Source organism: Chinchilla lanigera, unplaced genomic scaffold (assembly GCF_000276665.1).
Source record: "Chinchilla lanigera isolate Chin_1 unplaced genomic scaffold, ChiLan1.0 scaffold00021, whole genome shotgun sequence".
NCBI classification, from domain to species: domain Eukaryota; kingdom Metazoa; phylum Chordata; class Mammalia; order Rodentia; family Chinchillidae; genus Chinchilla; species Chinchilla lanigera.
In genome coordinates this window covers 15375860-15397664 of record NW_004955422.1, presented here as the reverse complement: position 1 = coordinate 15397664, position 21805 = coordinate 15375860, and the positions used below count along the sequence as shown (strand labels likewise).

General features: G+C 47.0%; 1 protein-coding gene across 3 annotated transcripts in view; it reads right to left on the bottom strand.

Annotated features, from left to right (window-relative positions):
- Positions 1-21805, bottom strand: part of Shank2 (SH3 and multiple ankyrin repeat domains 2) — a 522268-nt gene that overhangs the window by 420403 nt on the left and 80060 nt on the right. The gene's annotated exons all lie outside the window — the stretch shown is intronic.

The window sequence follows — 21805 nt, the reverse complement described above, 5'->3', positions numbered from 1 at the left end:
CTGCTTGTGAATAACCACCTACAGCCTGGGGCAGGACTGCCATTGTACGGCACTTCTAATGCTTTAGCACTTACAGAAACACACTCTCCATTCCCTGCCTACTCAACAGTGCCCGAATCAGCAGCTGGGGGGCCCCATCTCACAGGACCTGTGTTATTTACAACTTTCAAGCTATGGCTGCTGGGTCCTGAGTACACACTGAGAATCACAATTCAGGTACAATCTTCCCTTGGTACCAGGACGCACTCAGATAACAAATTCTGAGGATGTTCTCATCTCCTATATAAAATGGAGCCATAAAATTTGCATATAAGCTACACATTCCTCCCATATACTTTAAATTATCTCTAGATTACTTGTAATATGTAAATGCCCTGTAAAAACTTGTTGTATTATATTGCTTAGGGGATGATGATACGGAAAGAAAAAGGTCTGTACATTTTAAGCACAGATGAATTTCTTTTTCTGAATATTTTCAATTTTAGGTTGTTTTAATCCATACATGGAAGCCACAGGTATGGAGGCAAACTATATAGTACAATGTGACCTCATTTCCCCATGGATTGCTCCCTGACACTTCAGACACCAGTGGACACTTTATCTTCCAGCCTCACCAATGGGAGGACTTGCAGTGCAAGGGTCTACATCCCTCCTGACTCTGAGCAGGAAAGCCTTAAAAATGCAGACCCTACCTTCACAAAGGGAGAAGGAAGATGACTATGAGAAATCATGTGTTGGAAATGCAAATGGGGTATGCGAGAGTAACTAATTTTTGAAAAAGCTACAGTGCTGGTCAGGCTTCTAAACCAATCAGACACATTTCAGAACACAACAGCTCACTGAGAACTGAGTGATGACAGCAGGTACCTTCCAGGAACTCACAGTGGGCCAGGAGAGGCACAAGGCAGGCTGGGCCCATGTCTATCCAAGACTGCTGAGTTTTGTTGAGTTAAAATCATGCTTTACTATACAGCCAGCAGGAGGGACAAAGGATTTTGCTTTCTCACTATAAAGCCATCTAGGAAAACACAAGGTTTGTCCAAACCCAAGGCTGGAGCAGTTCTCCACTGGGCATTGCTTGGTGGTGTCTCAGGGACAAGATGCAGAGGCAGCTGTGGGGGCAGGTTCCCATGATGGGTCAAGTTACCTGCTGTCAATCAGGACAGCAGCTCCTGCGCCAGCTTGTTTGGCTCCCAGAGAATATGGCACCCTACGAGTGAATGAGCCACCTGACCTTCCCCAGTGGCATAGGCTGAACAGCATGTAACCCCCCAAGCTCACCAGCTAAAGGCCAGTAGGGCTAGCTGCTCCTTCTAGTAGGAGACTTTTGTCACAAGTCTTGTCCCATCCTCACTGGGTGAGAACTCTTTGGGAATCCCAGCATAGCAAGGGTGTGACATCAGATACAGTCAGGTGGGGTCACCCAGAGCCCACCCACTTCTGGTTCAGGAATCATTTTTGGCCTCAGGTTCCAGTGACAAGGATACCTTGGCTCAGGTTCCTTTAGATACTAACATCTACAGAAAGCTGAGGCCCCTCCTGGCAGCTGGCAAGTGCTAGAGAAGCATGGGGGGGGGTGAGCTACCTCCCAGGGGATTCACGTGTCACTGTAGTGACACCAAGACTAGTGTCCACAGTCACTAAGTGGGCAGGGCTGGGGGTGTCAAGTGTACCCAAGAACCATCCCTGCACAGCAAAGGAGCACCCTGTTTGGAAAAGCACCAAGAGCACCTCTGTGGAGAAACCTCTGGGAGAGAAGCAGCTCAGGGGTCAGAATGGCCTGCCTCTGCATCCCAGCCCTGCACAACGACCTTGTGCTCCTGGGCAAACCTGCCAGCCCACCAGGCCCTCTGCTTCTTCAGTGAGAATCATGGCCTTGACTTACCTTTCAGGGCTGCTGCAAGGCTTAGTGTTGAGGGATGAACTGTAACCCGGGAAGCTGGTATCCTCCCAACCTTTCACCCCAAAAGTGAAATCTAGTAGAAGATGGGATCTTTACAGATGGGATCTTTAAAATGAGATTGACTAAAGCTGGGTAGGCCTAATGCAAAGACCAAGTTCTCATGCGAGTGGAAATGCGGACACAGCAGCAGTGCACAGGGAGGTGACCAAGGAAAAATGCAGGCAGAGTCAGGCGATGCTCCTATTATAAGCCAGGAAACACAAGATGGCCAGCAACTTCCAGAAGCTGGAGAGAGTCCTGGAACAGACCTTCCCTCCTAGTATCCAAAGAATAAACCTTGATCTTGGACTTCCAGCCCCTGAAGTATAAGACTAAATATGTCTCCTGGTTAAGCCACTGAGCACTTGATTATGGCATGCAGGAACTAATCAAAAGGTAAAGCACCTGCTGCTGATCACAGCGGCAGGAAGCTGCAGCAGTTTGTCCCTGAGACAGGACTGGCTGAGAGCCCAGTGCCTAGAGGTCCCTCCCTCCTTATGTGATGGGCATTGGCACCTGTGCATACTAGGAGTAGAGAAAGTCCAGAAAGAGGCCTGTTCAGGGCCACTCTGCACAGACCTTGTGTCTTAGTTACTTTTCTCATTGCTGAGACAAAATACCTAACACCCAAAGTTAAAGGGGCAAAGGCTTATTTAGCTCACAGTTTATAGAGGTTTCAGTCCATAATGGGCTGGCTCCAAAGCAGGGTGACTTCTCAGGGGAGAACAGTTCATGGCAGGTAGAAGGTAGTAAGGCAACAAGAGCAACAACAAACCTCTTTCTGCCCCTTGTATTGTATCCAGGGTACTGGGATTAGGGCAGGGCCAAGCCAATCAGTGGACTCATTTAGTAACCACTCACTCTTAATCTTAGTACCCTTAATCTTTGCACTATACCATGAATCAATCACACGCTCTAGATTCAGCCACCTCTGAAAAAGCCCAACCTATGATTGCATCAGGCTTTGGGGGGACATCTGGACACAAGCTATGACACCCTGTGTCACCTCTTATTCACCCATCCCTGACTCTGCCCACTTACCCGGCACCCTGATCAGGCAAATCCCAACTCCAAGCACAGTTCTGACACAGCTCTAGAATGAATGAATGAATGAATGAATGAATGAATGAATGAAGAGTGCCAGGAGCCAGAGAACTGATAATGAGCAAACCAGTCCTAGACTGCTACTTATAGCGGTGAAAGCCACAACTGTGTCATAGCATGGCAAATGCAAACATCAATGCTGAGACAGACTCTCCTGGCAACTAGAGGAGGGAGCAGGTGCTGCACTTGGCAGGGCATGCTCACCAGACATCTGTCCAGGGACACAAGGACCATGTGAGTTGGGGTGGGAATTCCAGCGGGGAGACCCACGTAAGGAAAGGTGGGGAGGCAAATGTAGAATAGACATGACTGACAGGTTTCCTCATCCTACTGTTCTCAACAAGATGCTCAGTGAAGGAACACTCCTGTGTCTCTTCCCATCCCCTGCAGCTCTGAGACAGCTGTTCCTTTACAATGTGTTAGAAATGTCCTCAAAGGGAGGGTGACCTGCTGGGAGGCTTGCAGAGACAGCAGAGGCCAACCAGGTGTCAGGAATCCCAGCCCCCTGCCAGTCAAGGGGTCACTTGAGGAAAACCCCTCTGTCCTCATCAAGCCTTTGCTGGTCTTCTCCATGTGGATCCTTGATTGACTCCACTAAGAATGGGCAGAGGACCAGAAGATGCCCAACATGGGATCTCACTCCATGGGGGGGCGCCTCAGGTTCTAGTGGGCAATGATAATAGAGATGAAAGTGATTCTGATGATGGTGATGGTAGTGATGACAGCGATCATGGTGATGATGGTAGTGATGACTGTGATCATGGTGATGGTAACAGTGGTGGTGATGATGATGGTGATACGATGGTGAAAAGAATGATAACAACAGCAGTGATGGTGGTGACACCATGACAGAGCCATGGTTAACAATGAACCCTAACAAATCAGAAATTGTACCAACTTATTAACCTTCAACCTAACCACAAACCATATTATTGTTGGTATAGTATTATTATTAATTCCCTTTTTCCAGATGAGGAGGCTGAGCCTCAGAGCCCTAGAAGGTAGAGGAGGTCCAATTGAAATCTAAGTCTGATCTGCCCAGATCCTCAGACATCACTAACCAATGTGTTATATTCATCTCTAGTCACACATGGTCAACCTCAGGGCAGGCAAAACACTGTGACAGTCACTGAGAAAGGAAAGTCACTGAGGAGGATATTTATGTTCAGGTTGGAGAAATACTGCCCTTGTTCATATTTCCCTTTACTAGTAAATTTGCCCTGATGTTGAGCTTTTACACTTCCAGGGGACATAGATTGATCCCCATAACAACAGACAAAGTTTGAGTGCTTAATTTTTTCTAAAGTAGTAAAGTCTAGTCTCCAAAGCATCAGTAGCATTTAAAAACAAAAATGAAATAACAGAAGACCAGGCACACTGGTGGTGGGACAAGACACCAGGCACAGTACTGCAGATGATTGCCCCATTGGTGCCTCTCCTGCAAACACAGAAGACAGTCCTACAACAGGGTGTGCCTCAGCTAAGCACTGGACCCTGAGGCACAAGGACAGAAGAAAACTCAGGAGTACAAGTAACACTTGGAACAAAGACTTTCACCTCAGCAAAAATTCACAGGATCAAAATAAACCTTGGAATAAGTTCCTAAATGCAGCGGGCAGGTGTGCCTCTAACCAGGTAGCTCCAGTCAAAGGTTCATGCTGCCCTTAAACCTCCATAGTTAGAAGAGATCATCTTGGGGGAACTGCCAAAGGAATAGTTACCAATGAGTAGCTACAGAATCAACCATCTGCTGGTGACACTAAGTCCAACACATGATCCTATCCCAAGACAGAACCTTTCCCACACCTTTCCTGGCTTTCTGCTGTCCCTGCCATCCTCAGACCTCACCCCCAGTATCCATAACAGGTCCAGCACTGGCTACTGAGACCAAGAGATGCTCCTATCCCACCCTGTCCTCTGCTTCCTCTCAGTCTAGTTTAACCTATGGCCTCAAGAGCAGATCATGAGTCCCCACCTCTGCCCAATGGACCACTGAACTTTCTCACTGGGTCACAAGTATCTTCTGCCAAGACACATCCTCTTCTCCCTTCCCTCTTCGTCTGACCACCACAACATTCAGCTGGCTTGAGTTCCCTGCTACTCCAGCCTGGGGCACCCAGGGACAAGGGTGACTGATGCACCCCTTTTTTTCTAGTACCGCTCCCAAGGCTTGTAAATGCAGCTAGAATTGAACTGCACTGAATAAAACATTCTCCAAATGGAACACTCCTGGGGGTATGATCCAGGGTTAAAGAAAGGTCTGGATTTTATAACAGTGGGATGGAGGGAGTTACCATTTACAGAAGACCAGATGTATCATGAACACATTATCTTGTTCAGTTATAGCAAAACTCCCAAGAGTAGAGACATTACCATCAGGGTTCACAGCTGTAAGAAACCAAGCTAGGGCTGGCCGTGTTGCTAAACAGTGAAACCCTAGCCCCTGCATCTGTAAAGAACATGGCCAAGCTCAAACTGAAAATGGAAACAGTAAGAGAAACTCGCTCTCATATTTGGTCAACATGCATTTGTAAGTCTGCCGCAAGATATGAGCTAGAAAATGGAAATACCCAGACAGTGGGGAAGGCTGCTGGCACTGGAGACAGAAGTAGCTGCTTGCTTGGGTCTGCCACATGGGCTGAGAGCAGGACTGTGCCAGGTCGCCACGACAAAGCACTATCCTGGGTCACAGGCCAAAGTATGGCATTACTTTGTAAGGCGAAGGAGTGATAGGGCACTAATCTTTGAGAAATCCTACGGAAAAGCACCTGGCCTGTGACTCCCACAGACCTCTTAGTTTACATAAGTTTGTACATGCTGTCATAACAAAACATCACAGGGCAGACGGCCAAACAGCAGACAGTCACTGTCTCACATTCTGGGGACTGGAAGTCCAAGATCAAGGCATTGGCAGGGCTGGTCCCTCCTGAGGCCTCTGTCCCTAGTTTGCAAATTGTTTTGGTCTAGAATGTTCTCCCAAAGTACCATGTTTTCAGAGGCTGGGCTTTCAGAAGGAGACTGGATTATGGGAATCCTTTGGCTCACGTGCTGTCAGGAGGCAGGACCTGGTTGGAGGTGGTCACTGTAAGGCATGACCTGGAAGGACACATCTCCCTCCCTAGCTCCTTCCTTTTCTCTCTGCTTTCTGGCTGCCATGATGTGAGCTGTCGTCTTCCACCAGACCCTTCCACCACGCCCTTTCTGCCTTGGAGCCAGCCAACTATAGACTGAATCTTTTTAAAACCATGAGCCAGAATGAACTTCTCCTTTACGTTGTGGGTGCCAGGTATTTTGTCCCAGTGACAAGAAAATGACTAGGACAGCAGACGATGTCTCCTCCCCATGCCTCAGACTGTCCTCCCTATGTGTCTGCATCCTGATTTCCTCAGAACCCCAATCAGACTGGATCAGAGTTGACTTAATGATCTCATTTTACTTGAACTACCTCTTAAAAAACCTCCTCTCTGAAAGCACTCACATGCCAAGGTTCTGGAATTAGGAGTTCAGTGTATGAATGTAAGGGAGGGATACGCTTACCCATAACACCATCTGAGCATGGGCAGGTCCCTCCAGCACTCCAAGTGTCATGTGGCCATGATGCAACACATCGCTGTTGACGGCTATTTCACACAAATGATGGTGAGTCACAAAACTCACCACTTTGGGGTCACCTAGACACTAATACCAAAGAATGCCTGGCCTATCAAGGAGGTGGCAGCTTCTTGAACAAGGCTATTTTAGTTTGGAGCAACACGGCAAGAAATTTCATGTCAGAGACTGAACTACCTTCCAGGACTGTTTAGGGCCTGTACCACAGTGACGAGGACTGCGGTTATTTCCTGAGACAGCTGTGACAGTGACGGAGTGTCTAGACAGAGCTGAAAGAACAACAGGTATTATACTGCATAAAACACACCTTATTACAATGGGGGATCTGTGGAGGATGATCAACAACACAAGGCTAGAATTACATGTGTGCTCTCGGGGACCCTCCCTGCACTGCTTGTGTAACTTCATGTTCCTCAGGTAGATCTAAATCCACCCACTCCTGACTTCTGCCCAAGGAACCCAGCAGAAACTATAAAGATGAAAGAGAGATACACTACAGCATTTGGGGTAGCAGCTCCAACGGAATACCTGACATGACACTACCTGGGATCCAGAGTTTCAGATGGGGAGCCCAGTGCACACGCAGCCCCCAGCTCTGCAGAGGCTTCTCAGCAGCACTCAGCAAGAACTGAGACCTTCTGAAACAAAGACATGTACCTGCGCGTGCCATTCGTTACAAAGCAGTGCATTTCACACATCAAACTTGCTCTGCCCATTGGTTTATGGCATCACCGATTTCTCCCTGATGTGTTTTTTGAGGACCCACAATGAACACAAACATGGCAGAAATCACAGCAAGATATATTTAGGAGGATTCAGACCTTTCATAGCTGTGCATCTGGACTCTGCGTATCTGCACACTCTTGAAAACTAGCCAGCACGAAGGTGCTAAACCCAAGCTATAGTCGAGTTGTTTCCAAATGCAACCGTGCAAATGAAGTGATACTTCTGGCTGTGGACAAAGCCCCATTAGACTGGTGCTTATGGGAGCAAATGCCAAATGCTGGCCTGGGCAACAGCTAAAGATTAAAACAAGGGCTTTAAGTGGAAGAGCAAACAGTGAGTGACCTTGACCCAGAAGGCAGCCTGGCTAGGGGGAGGCTGAAGACCAAGCGCCAACTCATGCTTCTGTGTGTCTAGACACTAATAAGGAATAACATGGCTGTGGGTTCACTTCTCCAATTAGAAGCACATTTCAAGCAATAAAAGCTTAATAGTGGCCATTTGATGCCAGGGAGATATGGCAGGCAGGCTGTTTCTCTTGACTATTGTGAAGGAGCCGTGCAGCTGTCTCTGCAATCATCAGGTGAGATCCACAAGTTGTTCGTGCGCTTCTTGGAGATAAGTTAATTTCCGCTTTAGACAGCCATAATCTTAGGTGGGGCCTTCACAAAGCAGAGGGTTAGACACTGGCCAGAGAAGTGAGTTTAGAAGCAATCAAGGGAGTGGAATAATAAGGCAATAAGGGAAAAACAATTAAATGGTCCTGACTACAAATACAAAGCACTTACTGCATACTCATGGCCAGCTCAGTAACAGTGTTAGATGCATCATGTCCCATGTGTTCCAGAAGTAAGGATGTATACCGCCTGCCCAAGGAAGAGCACTCCAAACTTTCCAGGTTCTCAGGCCATGCAGCTGCAGGATGGGCAATGCCAGAACTAAGGGGATCCTAGGCACCAAGCCAATACCCTTCACCTTGTCCCCACCAACAAACGGCTGGAGCCACAAGTAAGGAAGAAAGACCCAGCAGGAAGGATAGCAAAGCAGCTGATGTGGGGCAGTGAGCCTGCTGTACTCAGAGGGCAGCACCTGCTCAGGAGTGGCAGAAGGAGCGGGCTGTGTCTACCCAGAAGGGGAGATACAGGGGAAAAGGCCAGTGCTGGAAGGAAGTAGAATCAGAAACAGGCTGGAGGATCATGAAAATCCAATCATAGAGCAAAGGTGCTGAGAAAAGCCTTGCCCTTGGATTTAACATGGAGAATTAAAGATTGATGCTTCAGGGCCTGGTATGGCCACCTTCTGGGTGATTCTCACCAGCCTGCATACCGGCAGAGGAGGGGTGACCTGCTCTCCACTAGCATGACCTCTGAACCACAGCATTCTCCTTACAATGCTTTTATATAAAATGTGTAGTTACTCCAGGCCAAAGCCAGTTTTCCCAGACAGTATTTTCTCAAAGAGACTTAAGGGGGTTAACTGTGAGCTTCCCTTGAAGAGCATACCAGTCTGGATAGTAATGTGTAGGCTCGGGAGACCCCGTTAGCTGGGCCCTCTCTCACTTCTAAAACTTCAGCCTAACACCTAGCAGAGGAAGGTATGGCATAGAATCTGTACAACACAAAATCAACTCATTCTAGTTAACTTGTGTTTTGCTTTTATTCAAAATGGCTCATATATAAGCAGAGTCTCTCTCCCTTCTGCAAGCATGCCATGTGTGAGAAGTAATAACCAGCAGGATCGAGACTTGACTTGCCTTGCACAGGGCCTGAGACCCTTCCCTATGTTTTAAACAATTTAGTTTTATTTTTTATTTTTTTAAAACTTCAATTTTCAGTGTGCTTTATTTATTTTTATTTTAAAGAGAGGAAAACACTCAATAAAAACGATATGGAATTTTTAAAAAAGATGATAGGAAATTAACAATGGCTATTATATTGTATATTATTATCTTGAAAGTAGTTGTTGGTGAGGCTGTGGGGGAGAAAAGAACCCTTCTCCACTGTTAGTAGGAATATAGACTGGAAAATCCACTGTGGAAATCAGTGTGGAGTTTCCTTAAAAAACTAGGATTAGAGGTCCCATTTGATCCAGCTATTCCCCTTCTGTGTATTTTCCCAGAAGAAATGAAAACATCATATCACAGTGATATATGTGCACCCATGTTTATAGCAGCACAATTTGTAATATCTAAATCTTGGAAACAACCCAAATGTCCCTCAACTGAGGAATGGATAAAAAAGATGTGGTATTTTAATACAATGGAGTACTACTCAGCTATAAAGAAAGATAAACTTGAGGCTTTTATAGGTAAATGGATGCAACTAGAAACCATATTCATATGTGAAATAAATCAGACTCACATGTGTAAACACTGTATTGTCTCCCTAGTGTAAGAACCTGAAAGAGTAAATAAGATCCAAAGGCACAATAGATAATGTAAAAGGGAAATAAACTGCTCAAAAGAAAGAACAACTGTTTAAAACAGTTTATGACTCATCAATTTCCTAACTCATGCTGTAGTGTAACCCACCCAACTGCAGCAGGATTATCATGGAGGTATTACAGAGAAGATAGACATGGAAGAGTACGAGTGAGAAGGGTGCTCTCTTTGGCTTTAGCAACCAATTAACAAAACCACAAAGAACACACAGCTTTCCTGCTTCTCCTCCCTCCCAAAGGTGATCAAGTGCATACGACAAAGGACAGGGATGGGTTACTCAAAGTAAATGCCAAAGATCCTAACCATGTATTTCAGTAAGGCAAAATAGAGAATGTACAGAGGGCTGAATGTTTAGATGGCTATTTGAGTGGATGAGTAGATGAGTGGATGGATGAATAGATGGAGAGATGGACAGTTTGATGGATGGGTGGATACATGGAGGATGGATGGAGAAATGGAGAGATGGATGGATGGATGGATGGGTAGGTGGATAGGTAGATGGATGGACAGCTGGATGGGTGTAAAGGTAAGTGAATGAGAGATGGATTGGTGGGTAGGTGAATGATAGATGGATGAATGATGAGTGGATAGTATCAATAAAGCCAAATCTCAAAAGTATGATACCAAGTGAAAAAGGTCAAATTATAAATGCCATGCGTAGTATGGTGTTTTTAAAAATCCAACACTACAATGTAACATAGTAACTATATATATATATATAAAAAAGATAAGTACCTCAAGACCATAATATTGAGTGAAACAAATCTGACATATAAGTTTAAATATTACACAGTTTCTCTTATATGAGCAACCCGAATGTAGAAAGCAAAATAAAAGATAGATAATAGAAAATAAGGAGACCTTTTTCAAATAGGAAGCGAACAAGAGATGGAAGTGGGGAGAGAAAGGAAAGAGGACTAAAAAAGAGAATTGAAGAAAAAATGAAAATAGAGCTTTTGTGAATGGGAAGAGGAACATGAGTTGGAGGGATGGGCCGGGGATATAGTTCAGCAGCACAAGTGCCTGCCTGGCAAGCGCAAGGTCCTGAGTTTGATTCCCGGTACAAAAAAAAAAGAGTTGGAGGGAATAGGGAGGGGTGGGAGGGGAAAAGGATGAAAAAGAATGAAGATATGTTACATCCACGTACCAACCTCCCATGATAAATGCAATTGTCCACTGCAAACATGCACTAATAAAAAATAAAAAAGGTAAGAGGGATTCGCAATGAATTTCTGACAATGTTTACATCTGAGGGGAGGGGCTGCAAATGAGAATGAGGATGGCTTTGCCTTTGTCAGTGATTTTTACTCCTATTATAGAAAAGCGACAAAAGATCACAGATGTTCATTCTGTATAACAGATACACTGATGTTTATGATATTGTTTTTGACACTTCTGTGTATTTTAAATTTAAAGGAGAAACAAAACCAGAACTGCTTTTGAAGCTCTGAGGCGTTCCTCAGCCTCCTGGCGGTCTCTCTGGGCCACAGTGCACCGACTCCCAAGTGTCTAAGTGATCGCTGTGGTCAACACCGCCATCCTATTTTACAGCTTTTTTTTTTCAGGGCAGAAAACTGGCTCAGTGGAGGTCACATATGAGTAATTTCTAATGAAGTTTTAGCTCAAAGTGAGTTTCCTTTTTGCCAGTGAGTGAGCAGATAGAAAAGAGTCTCCATTCTGGGGCAGGAACATCTGAATGCAGAAGCACTCTGCAGGACAGACACACTTTTTGACACAAGAGTTGGCATCTCTACACTGACGATAGCTATACATGCCAGGGGAGATTCTTTTGTGACACTAGTTAAGAAGTCAGGGGTGAGCACTGGTCTCAGGCACAGACATGAATTGACAGGCTTGTCTCCAACAGGAGAATCAGAGCTCTAAAGAGTATGCTCTTCCCCTCAATCTACACACCCTGTGCTCCACTTACCCTGAACACTCAGAACAGATAAAGCCATGGTCAAGATGGCTCTGGCTTACCAGCAGTTGGGGACAGAGACGGAGACTGATTGTTTTAGAGTGTTTCCCTCTAGGGGTACTGAGAACTCTCTAAATTGATAGGGGTGGTGGGCATATTCCTTGGGAATTTACTAAAATGCACTGAATTAGGCATCTTCTGTGGAGAAATTATGTGGTACATGAATTAGACTGGCATTTTAAAAAGAAAGCTTATGTTAGTCCTGTGCAGAGAAGACGCAGACATTCTATTTAAAACCTGTTGACTCAAGTTCTCATTAAGGATCCTGTACCCCAGAGCATTCTCCAGCAAGAGCCTCACATTGGGACCTCCCTAACTGCATCATCAGGAACCTGTCCTGCTGGACCCCTACTTGCTCCTCCTCCTTTCTCTCCTCTCTTCAGAGAAACCCAGCCCACCTTTCCTGAACGCAACAAGGTCACGTGCTTTGTGCTAAACCTTTGTTCAACCACCAGCATCACAATCTTGGCTGCGGCTTCGCATACCTCCACACCTGCCTTTTTCCTCAGCCATAAGCACCATAACCCAGGCAGCAGCTCTCAGCTCCTCTGTGGGCTCAAAGCACCAAGCTCATATTCACCTGGGCCTGGAAGTTTCTGGGCAAACGTCACTGAACAAACCTACCACCGCCCAGGGCTCAGCTCTGATGTCCTTCCTCATCCAACAAGGGAAGGCCTCAGTGACTCCATTATCTCACCAGGTATCTAGTGGTCATTCTGCCATCCCAGCTGCTGGGAAACAGCAAAACACACATGGGACTCTTCAGGGAAAGGACCCTGATTAAGCAGCCCCCTGAGCACTCCACTGTGAAATTAAAATTGAGGAGAAAGAGGTAGTGGAGTGGAAAAGGCACCATCAAAGTCAGGCAGAGGAGCTGCCCAGGTTGGTGGAAGATTTCATCTTCATCCTAAGATGCTAAGAAGCCATGGGAGGACTGAGCAAAATGCAGTAGCTACTGTGATTTTGTGGAAAACAATCAGGATGGCTATGTGTGGAAAACTTTTCAGTGAAAGATTTGGCTGGAATTCATTATGGTGGCAAAGAGAAAGATGCTGGGGGTGGTGTTGGGTTAGGTGGTGATTAAGACAGAGAGAGGGATACAGATTCAGTGGGGATTTAGGAGGCAAAAACAAAGAGACTTGAGCATGGGTTAGTTAGGGTGTTTGAGGAGATGGAAGTTTGGGTGAGCCTATATTCTGCTCTGACAACTGACTCAGAGAAGGTCCTCACAGCCCAAAGGAGAAACAACTCAACCATCACCAGGGAAAAGCTTAAGGAAATGGGTCTTCCCAGAGTGAGATACTACTTGAAAACAAAAAGAAAAGAATAAATTCTAATAGGCATCATAATGAGAAAGAGCTGAGTGAAAGGAGCTGGTCACAGAAGGTCACATATTGTATTGTTCTGTTTCTGTGAAGTGTCTAGAACAGGCAAATCCATAGACATAGAAAGTAGATTAATGGTCACAGGGCTGGAGGTGGGAAAGAGGATTCCGTGTCTTTGGGAAATGGTGGAAATATTCCAAACCTGGATGATGGTGATGGTTGCAAAGTTACTAGAAATCATTTAATTATATGCTTAAAGTAAGTGACTTCTATGGGTTGTAAATTATAACTCAACAGACCTCTTTGATTTGTGTTTTATTTTTTGAAGTAGTTGGAAGGAACCCAAGGCCTTCACATTGAGCTCCACCCCTGGAGCTTAAAAAAAATTTTCTTTTAAGATAAGATTTTGTTATATTGCCCAGGCTGGTCTCAGACTTGCAATCCTCTTGCCTCAACCCAGATGACAGGCATGTACTACCACATCCAGCTTGCTTTTGGTTCTGCTTTTTACACAAGCAGCCACGGACTGAGAGAACAAGTCAGAGCAGGGCCATACGTGGAGGTGCAGGGGGAGCCACACCAGTCAAGAGCCTTTGGATTTTTCTAAAAGAAACGTGTCTGGGGAAATGAGGGGTGGCCCTCTGAGAAGTCACACTGGAAAGGTTAGTATGGGTAACATTTGGACAGAAGTGGAGATGGGGAAGCCCTGGGCTAGGAACAATGTGAGCCCAGGGAGGACTGAGGAAGCCACCCCAAGCTGGGCAGGAAAAGAGGGGCAGAAAGCAGAAAGATGGAGAGGGGAAGGCAGGGCTTCCAGAAAAAAGGAGTCCTGTAGGAACGAGCATGTAAGCTGTGAGTGCTAGCTGCTGGACAAGCATGAGAACACTGAGCTCCTCCTTGGCCAGTCCCTGCACAATGCTATGAAGATACTGCAAAGGACACATCAGATAGGAGGATGCAGGACAACCTTCGTGAGCAGAAGAGGCTGCTGCTCAGGGCAGTTTCCAGGGCTGCCCAGGCTGCCTGCTTTCTAGAGGCACCGATTCTGAGGATCCCTGAAGAAAGACTCATAGCTCTCTATGCCTTAGGGCCCAAGAGTCCGGAATCAGAGATTACACAGCACAGTGCTCTAATGTAGCTTCTCATGAATGGCATACTGCAGAGAGATCGAAGGAGGAAGCACAGAGCCATCTGTACAGAGCCTTCCTGCCTGTCCCCTCACAGTAGCCACCGCCTGGTCCTGCAGAATAAGGGACAGCAGTCAGATCTTGATTCTTAGACCCTGAATGGGCACATGGCTCAAACATCACCAAGACAGACAGCACCCTCGTAATACTCAAAAGCACAGGAAACTGCAAACACAAAAGGCAAACAGGATGAGAATGTGCCTGATCTAAAGAATAAGAGGGGGTTGAGAAGTAGAGGGGGAGGGGGCACCATTTTGCTGCAGTGTGATTCTCAACGTCAAGCAGAAGGCCAAGGTCACTTTGGAGTCAGGCGTATGGGAAGGTCCAGGTGGATGCAGGTGGTAGGTTGGGGAGCATCTCATAACTGTGTGTACCAGAGGGAGACAGAGAAAGTAGTAGGGAGAGGCAGAGTCCTCCAGGCCTGGCAAATCTAGGGTTGCTCCTTTGGTGGGGAGGAATTTGAGAGACAGAGAGTGTGTGTCTGGGTGGATGAATGGCAATAAATTATCTTTGAGGGGGTCAGGCTAGAAGCTGAAAAGCTTTTTGTTAAATGAATTATGTGACCTGTAGATGCATTTATTTAATAAATGCAAGCACTGATTAGAGCAAAAGGTAAACCCTCATTTTCCCAAAGCACCTGCCAGGAGGTGGGCAGGCCCTGGCATTTTTGTTGAGAGGCTCAGGCCTTGTGAGGACACGGTTGCTGGTGCCACACTTGGGGAGAGCAGAAAGGCTGGTGCTGGAGACCCTCAAGGAGAGCCCGTCTCAGAGGCACACCATAGCCCCACAGTGCTTCCTCCTTTGATCTCCCTGCAATATGCCATTCAAAGTGGATTAAAGCTGAGCTTCCTTGTGCCTCTGCCTCGCCGCCAGCTTTGTTCCCACTTCCCTGTTCACTGTCCTCCAAAAATATCAATAACAGAAGAACCTGCTTTAGTTGGTATTGATTTTGGCACCTACTATTTTTTTAAAGGCCATGCTGAATGGCTGTGCCAGCGTTTCATCACAGCACACTCTTGCAATGACTGAGACTCTCTGCAGGCCCAGAACTCATGCCAGCCCCTGTGTACCCTCTAAACCCACCACCCGGCCCTGCCGGACTTCTGCATGCACCTGGAGCTTTGTAGGCACTGCCTGAGGCTTCTGTGGTAGGCTGGTGGTAGGCTGGTGGTAGGCTGGATTAAACAAAGGTTTAAATCTTCTCTCCCACCAAAGGCGTGAGCCTGGAGACAGCAGTCGTGCAGCAAGAGGCAGAGAGTCCAGACCTCGCCAGGGAAGGGGTCCACACCTGGCAGTGGCGGGGCAGCCCGGCAGCTTCTTCCAGCACTGTCACCAATCGGTGGGCATTGGGACCCCAAGGACAAACTCCCTGGCAGCTCTACTTGGCTCCTCCAGGCAGGGTTTCCGAACTGTCTCAGGTTCCAGCTAGACACAGAGGACTCAACCCATAAGGGAGGGCATGCGGAACAATGTGCACTCAGTTGCAGAGAGCTCGAATCTGTGGGATTTCTGGTCTCAGCATCTAGGGGCTTTGTTTGTCTTGAACAAAGTGAAGAGAAGTGGTGTTCAGAAGGTTTCAGAAATGATTATACTCCTGACAGTGGAGACTGACCACCCTCTTGGAGGCCCCTGCTTCACCAAGTGTCACTGTACTTCAAGGCTGAGAGCAGCAGCCACTGTGGCCAGTTCCCCAGATGCTGCTGCGGAAATGAGCCACCTTCCTACCCATGACCCTGCTGGAAAGGGTCCAAAGGACGTAGAGACACAAAATTTGAGCTTCCTGCACAGTAACACATGGCTGCCCCAAGCTACGGGTGCTACCCCTTTGCACCAACAACTCTGTGACCCTCCCAGACTCTGGTCCCCTCATCCAGTATCTGGACAGTGAATGACAAAGGGCCTTTATCTCCTACAATAAGTGACAAGTGCCTCCCAAGAGGGACAGCACAGTGGCTGCTCCATGGTGAACGGTCACAGTGACAGACACATTTGTGGTACTCAGTGTACTCCTACTACGGGAGGAGTGTCCCTTACCCCAAAGCTTGTGGCAGAGAAGTGTTTCAGATTTCAGACTCTGGAATATTTGCATGTACCTAATGAGGTATCTTGGGGATGGGCCCCCAGTGTGAATAGCAAATTTTATTACTTCCTATGTATCTTTTCACACATAACCTTAAGGTAATTTTACACAACATTTTTCATAACTTTTACATGAAATGAAGTTTCACAGTGTGAGTTTTCCACTCGCTGTCATGGTTAAACTCAAAAAGTTTAGGATTTTGCAGCATTTCGGATCTCAGATTTTTAGAGTAATGATGACCAACCTTCCTGGGTTGGGTCACTTCACAGGGTAGCATTTGTCCCTAACTGACAAATGGGACCTTGAGGCCCGGAGGCTCTCAATACCTTGCCCCAAGCACAGCTGACTTCCACCCCCTGCTGCTTCTTATGTAGGCTGCCTGCTGGCCACTTTCCCATGGTGAGTGCCATCTACAAGTGCAAGTCAGGCCTGGGTACCAAGAAAGCACAGAGCACAGTGAATGCCAGCATCCTGTACCTCATCCAGCAGGTTTCTAGGCACAAAGCCGAGTGTCCCCAAGCCACTTGCTCTGTCTCGCATTGGCTCTGGAGTCTGATCTTCTATGTGCCCATTGCAAACTAGTTTTAAACCACTCCACAGATGATAGGTGCATGAGTGGGCAATGTTTTCTCTTCATCCAGCTACAGTTACAGGCTGTGCTCCATTTGGGCACTGAAGATGCTGGTCCTTGTTGTAGGTCTGCCGTACTTCAACAGAGATGCTCACAAATGCTGCATACCTCAAGGCTGCAACAAAGGCTACACCACACCATGAACATTAAGACCTAACATGGTGTACGGCACACGGTAACCCCTGAGAAAGTTGTAAAAGTGTTCTCAGGACAAGTACAGAGTGCTGGATTCCCTTCAAGGATCGTATCCATAATGTCTTGATGTGTTAGGATTGGCACAGTGCAGGGTACATGCCATTTCTCAGCTGGAGTAGCCATCTCTGCCCCTAGGCAGAAAGCAAAGGGGCGCTTGCTCTGATCTATGCCCAATCCCAGCAGCCACATCCTTCCCTATCGCCTCTGGCCTCTTGATTTGGACCTTCAGGTCTCAGGTCTGAAATCCAAGAGAAGACTTCCCTAGTCCCCTGTCCTATTCCCTAATCAATAATAGTACTAGGGGCAAGAGACCAGGGGGCAGCTGGCCCTGCAGAATGAGGATGATTTACAGTGATGGGGTTCAAGAATCTCCACCCTTGAGTGGCAGTCACTGAGAAATGCAGCCTGCCGGGACCAAGAAGGTCATACCATGAGACCCAAATATAGAAGCCCCACAAAATGTACCAAGCACAAGATATAGGCACCGCTCAGTACCAGAGAAGTTGTAAAAGTGCTCTCAGGACAAGTACAGAGAACACATAGCCAGATAGAATGGAAATTCTGGTGGGGAATGTGCCCCCTCATCCTCTTGGGGCTCTTGTGACTTCTTGCTTGGCTAGGCAGGGACTGGGGAGATATGGGTGGGCCAGCTGTCTGGAGAGACCCTCCTGCCAGGGATGTTCACTGAATAGAAATGCTCCAAAGGCTGGGGAATCATTGCCTGAGCAGTTAAGACAATCTCAGAAGAAAAAGAGGCCCTTGTCTTCCAGAAAGACTCACTCCCACACACACCTGTGATCCTTAATCCTGATATGTCAACTCAGGTGGATTAAGAAGCCCCAAGGGTATTAGTACAGCACACTTCTGGGAATGTCTGGGTGGCTCAGGAAGTGTGATCTTGACTATTATATCTGGTCCCTGGCTCCTTCTCTCTGACACTGTTCCCTTGTTCTGCTTTCTGGCCATCAGGAACTAAGTACCTTTGCCTCATTATGTCTTTCAACCATGATGTTCCTCCCATGGAACCAGCTGATCATAAACTGATCCACTTACACCATGCACAAGTTAAACCTGTCCTCCTTTAAACTGTGGGCATCAGGTATTGTGTCTTGGTGACGGTGAAGCTGACTATATACATGGCCCCTGCAGCTTTTCATCTGAAAATCTAGGCAGACAGATGGACAGGCATGTCTACCTTCACAAGGGAGGCCAGGAAGACTCACATGCGTGCCCCCTGGTCTCTTGCCCCTAGTACTACTTATTGATAAGGGAGTAGGACAGGGGACTAGGGAAGTCTCTTGGATTTAAGACCTGAGACCTGAAGGTCCAAATCAAGAGGCCAGAGGCAATAGGGAAGGATGTGGCTGCTGGGATTGGGCATAGACCACACTGCTGCCACTCAACTGAACAGGATGGAGAGAGATGGCATGGATAATAATGAAAGCACAGTACAGGAAAAGCAATACATGAAGAGGAAAGAACATGTAAAGAATCAGACAAGCCTCTGATCTGGGTGAAAATACACTCCAATTAAAGGAAGAAAAGTCTCCAAGAGAGCTTTATGCTAGGGAGTAAAATAATAAGACATAAAACAAATAAATAACTTGAAAGAGTAATTCTCAAAAAGAGAGCACACACAGCTATGAAAATAAATGGAAAGTCAGAACAACATGACTACAATAGATTAGAAATTACAAGGAACTGAGCTGATCCCACTGAGCATGCAGTATGTGAAAACTCTGGGATATTGTACATACACACAAAAATGTGTCCAGCGCAGGAGGCAGTGAGAGACACAGATACGGGAGAGGAAAATCCAGCATAAGGTTGATTATTTGCTTGATACATAGAAGAGCCTGACTCCTAACACAGAGAAGTTATGGGATACGAGACATCCTTAAAAGGAGGGGAAAAACAGAATCTGCATGTCATAAGGTTCTCAGAAAAAAACAAAAATGGCTCACACCAAAGACTTATTTGTCTAGCAAGTGAAGCCAATTCTTTAGCCATCGAGGAAAGGAGGGAGAGAGGATGAGAAGGAGGGAAACAGAGACTGAGACGGAGACACAGAGAAAGAGAGAGACAGAGACAGACAGAGAGAGAGAGAGAGACAGAGAGACAGAGAGATCTACAAGATGGAAAAGGTAAATCAGATATCTCTAAAAAAAGTCAGGGAGGTGATTAAGGTTAGATAAGGTCACTCAGAGCCAGTACACAATGCCTCCACAAATACAGGGGAGGCTTGATATGATACAGAGAAAAAGAGCACCTGGGACGCAGACAAGTAAACATTTTCAAAACACAGTCAGTCCTTGCTATTTGTGAGTTCTGTATACACGGATGTGCCTACTCCAGCAAAGTCACTCGTAACCTCGCAATCAATGCTGTCTGTGCTTTGGTGGTCACTTACAGACATATGAAAAGTAGCAGCAAATGTGCAGAGGTCCCCACCTGAAGTCAGATGAAGTGACCTCTGCCTTGCTTGTGCTCTGATACTGTAAACAAGTGTTCTTATTGTGGTCTATTTAGTGCTGCATCGCTTACATTTTTTTGTGCTTTTTGTTGTGGATTTTACTGTTTCAAATAGGCCTCCATCACAGGGCTAAAGAGTGAGGTCCTCCCAAGCAGGGGGGTGGTTGTGATGTGCCTGTTGGAAAAGCCTCATGCAAGCAGGAGTTATAGCACTGTTGGCCTCAAGCTCAAGATTCGTGGATAAACCCTACATTAAGGGCAGGGTCTTCATGGAACACAAAGTGCTTTATAAAATACAAGTATTTTGCCTAACACAGATCAACTGTACTTTCACTGGGGTGGCACTGTCCTCAGGAACTCTTCCTAGAAACACCCAGCAATTAACCCCATTCTATTTAAAAGGCAAAACAAAACAGGGAACTAGAAATAGACTAGTTTACTGTAAAAGCCGGCATTTACCCCTGGAATAGAGACTGTGTCAACTCAGGGGCATCAAGTGGGGTAGGGTGACTGTGCGAATAGTCCTGTACCCACATGAATAAGGAGATGCAAAGGGCAGGATGTGCACATGTACATGTGAGTGTGCACACACAGCTAGCTACTGCCTCACCAAATCTTCATGACCATTTTTTGAGGCTTAGGGCTGGCCCACATGTCTAGCTCCCCTTCTCCCCCCATCCCCCGCAGCCAGGTACAGCTCCTGGGAAGGCCAGGGCAGGTGAGGAATTGACATACACCTTGAGTTCTCTCCTCTCCCCTCACCTTCCTGACAGGTTTGGAGGAGGACCCATGGGGGGTTCCAGAACTCCACCCGAGACCTCAGATCACCTATAGATCTGGCTCCCATTTACACTTCTGGGGGGGCAGGCTTTAAATACATCCTGCCTCGAAGAACCAGCTACTTTAGGCACTCTCGGAGACCACTGCCCCACTACCCCCACCACATTCCCATCACTCTCTGGCTCATAGCACCCCAAAACACTCTCTTTATGGCCTCTACCACCTCAGGGAACTATCCTGTCACCCTCCGTGGCTTCCCGCCCCAATGTCTAAGACAGCTTCTGGCTCATCCGAGATGCTCACAATTGCTGAGTGAATATTAGAAAGTAACTGGATGCATGCAACCTCATGTCAGTGCCCTTCGGCAAGATCCAGTATCACAGACCAGCAAAGCCAACAAGCATGTGTTGAATGCTGCCTGTGAATTGAGCCTTCTCCCAGCAGATGGGAGAGGTCAGCTCTGGGAGCATTTATCTATGCTTCAAGCAGTTCCAATTTCATCTGCCTGACTTGCAGAGCGAGGAAGGAGAGAGGTGAGAGCAATGAAGGAATGCCTAGCATATAGAACGCTCCTTGGGAAACCTGTCTTGCTGCCACATCCATGCCATCTACCATGCCAACCCACTTCTGCCCAACCCAAGCACCAGTGGTTGCCCTCTAGGGGAGAGGCAAACCTGCCCACAAGGGCCCAGAAACTGACCAGGAAGTACACCATAGCAACAGATGCCAGGAACAACTGCTATGGACAAGCAGTGACACAGGAAACACACTGGCCCTGGGGGCTGGGGCACAACTGGTCACTGACCAGGGGCAGCACTGGGCAGGGAGGCTTTGCCCCAGTGTCCTACACCCTAAGAAGTAGGACAGCTGAGGATGCCAGGATGCACACACACTGAGTATCAGCAGGGGCAGAGGCAACACCAGTGGACCCTCATCCCACATGGACTCTGAAGGCTGAGTGCTAACACACCTGCCACTCGGCTTCTCCTGTGAGACTGAACTGTTCCAGGCTGGCCTCAGCCTTGGGACACTGCAAGTGTTTGCTATGGCTTGGATGTAGTGAGTGCTCCCAAGGCTTCCTGGGTTGAAATCTAACCCCCGTGTTGAGGGATTAAGAGAGGGAAACTTAACTGATTAATGTGATTGAAGGTGGCACCTTTGGGAGGTGATCAGGGTTAGATAAGGTCACCAGAATGGAGCCCCAGAGTTGGATCCTGGTGATTTTATCAAAAGAGGCAAAGACCAGACAGACACACATTTATGTTTCCTGTTTTTGCCATCTGATACCCTGTACCACCTACTCTGCCAGCAAGGAGGCATCACCAGATGAGATCCTTGA